This window comes from Chrysochloris asiatica, unplaced genomic scaffold (genome assembly GCF_000296735.1).
Source record: "Chrysochloris asiatica unplaced genomic scaffold, ChrAsi1.0 scaffold00017, whole genome shotgun sequence".
Lineage (NCBI taxonomy): Eukaryota > Metazoa > Chordata > Mammalia > Afrosoricida > Chrysochloridae > Chrysochloris > Chrysochloris asiatica.
The window spans coordinates 4,531,403-4,534,919 of record NW_006408535.1 but is presented as its reverse complement, the minus strand read 5'-3'; the positions used below and the strand labels follow the sequence as shown (position 1 = coordinate 4,534,919).

At 36.3% G+C, this 3,517-nt stretch overlaps 1 pseudogene; it reads right to left on the bottom strand.

The window, feature by feature from the left end:
• Positions 1 to 269: 269 nt before the first annotated feature.
• Positions 270 to 3,517, bottom strand: part of LOC102815651 — a 17,099-nt pseudogene continuing 13,851 nt past the window's right edge.

Here is a 3,517-nt window from a genome sequence, read left to right as displayed (position 1 = left end):
TGAGGTTAATTTTTTTTTTTAATACTGAGTTTGTTTCACATGTATATTTTTGTTTCCCAACCATTTCCATTGGTCCCACCACCGTTACTACTAAGTCCTAACGTAACAATCCATACATACTTAGAAAAAAAGCAAACGGTGGAGTTTCATCTTTAAAAACTAAACAGGCATTTTGAACAACACATATTTGGCAAAAGAACCTGGACAACATTTATGAGACATAATAGTAACAGCTCTCACTCTGCATTATAAAAAAGGACAGCCAGATATCAACTGTTACAGAAATGAAATAAGACAGAAAAATTTAACAAACTGTTTAAACTATTTTCTTAAAGAGCCTTCCTCCACTGCCAGAGATCTTGAATAGCCTCTTGGTCTGTCATCTGGAAACAATTCTTCACTTAATTAATGAACTTGGCATCCACCTTGGAAGGGAATCACCTCTTTCTATACTTGGTTGCATCTTTGCTTTAATATATTCTACAGAACTAGGTCCTTTCAGTGTTTTAGGTATTTTTTTCCTGTTTTTTAAAGGATTCTTGACCTTTTGATCTTGGTGTTGATGGTTTTGAGTCTTTTCCATTCTGGTTTGATTTTTGTGCATTTTTATCTGGAGTATCCCATATAGATTTCTTCACTGGAACTTTTTCTTCAATTTCATCATCAACAAAATCATCATCATCACCATCTTCGTTGTCATCGTCATCATCTTCATCTGCAGCAAGCTTTAATTTTTTTTTCTGTGGAACCTTGTTACCACTTGCAGGGGCAGACCGCTTTCCTGATATACTTAAGAGTTTCATGTCTTCCTCCTCTTCATCATCTGACTCTGCATCTTCCTCCACAGCTACTAAGTGCTGTCCACTAATATGCACAGGCCCTGAGCCACACTTCAACCATAAGACCACTGGTGGTGATATATCAAAGCCCCCAAGGAGACTGTTGGCTGTACAGACATTTTCAAAGTAGCCAGTGTGACTTTAATAGGGCTACCTTCATAAATCATTGCCTCTGCTTCAACAATGTGCAATTCATCCTTGGCACCAGCCCCTAAACTGACCATTCTTAATGATAACTGGTGCTCATTTTCATCATTATCCACCTTAAAGTGATCATCTTTATTGGCTTTTAGTTCACAACCAAAGAGATAGTTTTGGGGCCTCAGAGGGTTCATGTCCATATCCATCGAATCCTCCAGGGGGCGATGGTGCACACTTAGGTGATAGAGAAGAAGGGCGGAGAGAACTGGGTTGCTACTAAAAACAGCCCACAGGAAGGCCTCACACCAGTGACTGAGGTTACTTTGAATAGAATGTGATAGAAACAAAATCAGTGAGAAGACATTGCAGTTTGTTTAAGAGACAGTGTTTACACTAATGGAACTGAGAAAGAGAGAAAGAAAGAAAGAAAGAAAGGAAAAAGCATACAAAACAGATTAAAGAGAAAACAATATATACAACTCTTCTTTTTTGTTGTTGTTGCCTGGCTATTAAAGAAGGTTTAATGTTAATGAAGCATGTAGGTAGTCTAGAAAGAATTTAAAGATTTATAATTTGTCATTTAAGTCATTTCTACTAGCGATTGTATTTGCACTACAGTTTCACTACTCTGTAATGATTTCAATTCTCAGTAACTATTGTTTTAACATAATCATTCCTCAATGCGTTATCTGGTATTACTCTCTCTCTTTTTTTAACAAGTAATGAAGCTGAATTGTTTGCCAAAGACCATTAAGTTAGGATACTTCAGATTAAAAATTCAAATTTACATAATCTATAACTCACAATCTAGTTTTTACAAGTATACCACATGTAGTGGGTTGAGATTTATGTATACTACATGCAGAGTTCTGGTGCGGCACTATAGGATAAACACTTAACTGTTAACTACAAGGTTCAAGCCTACCAGATACTCTTCAGAAACTCTACACAATGTCACTATGAGTCAGAAACTACCATGACAGCACTTAAAGACAACAACACCAACACACAGATGATACTGCATCTTCATATTTTGCAAAAAAACACAACATAAATGGTGATGATACACATGGACCTTACCAGATGGAATATACAGGAATCAAATTGACTACAAGTATGGAAAGAGATAATAGAGAAGCTCAATATCATCACCCAAAACAAGGCCAAGGGTACATTGTAGAACAGACCATCAATTTCTCTTATGCAGGTTCAGGCAGAAGCACAAGAAAAATTTTTAAAGTCAAACCAGGACCTTGAGTATATCCCATCTGAATTTAGAGACCTTCTAAATAACAGATCTAATACATTAGACACTAATGATTGTAGACCAGAGGTGTTGTGGAAGACATCAAGATTCTACATTGAGAAAGTAAAAGGACACTAAAAAGATAGGAAAGAAAGAAGAACACAAAATGGATGTCACAAGAGACTCTGGAACTTGCTCTTGAATGAAGAGATGTTAACCCAACTGGAAGAAATAATGAAATAAAATAAATAATGAAATACAATAATCAAACAGAAAATTTCAAAGAACAGCTCAAGAAGTCAAAGTCAAGCATTATAATGAAATGTGAAAAGACCTGGGATAAGAAAACCAAAAGGAAAGAACACACTCAGCATTCCTCAAGCTGAAAGAACCAAAGAAAAACGAATGGATGCATTTGAGTTATAATGTTGGAGAAGAATATTAAAATGGACTACCAGAGAACAACAAATCTGTGTTGGAAGAAGTACAGTCCAAACTGATCCTTAGAAGCCAGGATGGAAAAGAATCTTCTTTCATACTTCAGACATATTATGAAGAGGGACCAGTCCCTGAAGAAGGATATCATGCTCAGTAAAGTAGAGGGTCAGTGTAAACAAGGAAGACTCCCAATGAGATGAATTGGCACAGTGGCAGGAGCAATGAGCTCAAGTGTAATGATTGTGAATATAGTACAGGAACGAACACTGTTTTGGTCTGTTGTGCATAGGGTTTCTATGATTCGGAACTGACTTGATGGCAACTAACAACAACAACAAAGGTTGCAATATTGAAAGAGTGTATGGGCAAAATACTGAATGAAGCAGAAAGCATCAAAAGAAGATAGAAGGGCTACACAGTCATGATATCAAAAAGAAATGGTTGATATTGAATCATTTCAAGAGGTGGTATGTGGTCAAGAAATTATGCCACATCAATGGGTTCAAACATAACAGTGTGGGATGGCACAGGACCAGCAAGTGCTTCATTCTGTTTTAGATGGGGTCACTGTGAGTTGGAAGTGACTGGACATGACTTCACAACAGCAACAACAAGCAATGAGAGATAAACGTGTTTGTTAATGTCACCCACTTGTGGGATTTTTTATAGCAATAATAGATAACTAGGAGGTTACACTGCTTTCTCTCAGCATGGGAATTCTCTTGTAACCTTTCTACATTTTAAACTTCTAATCTTCACACTATTATTTAAACTATGAACTAACAAAAGTGTGATTTTTCTAAAAGCCTGATATCAAGTTTCATATGCTTCTCATAGGTATAAAAATAAAATT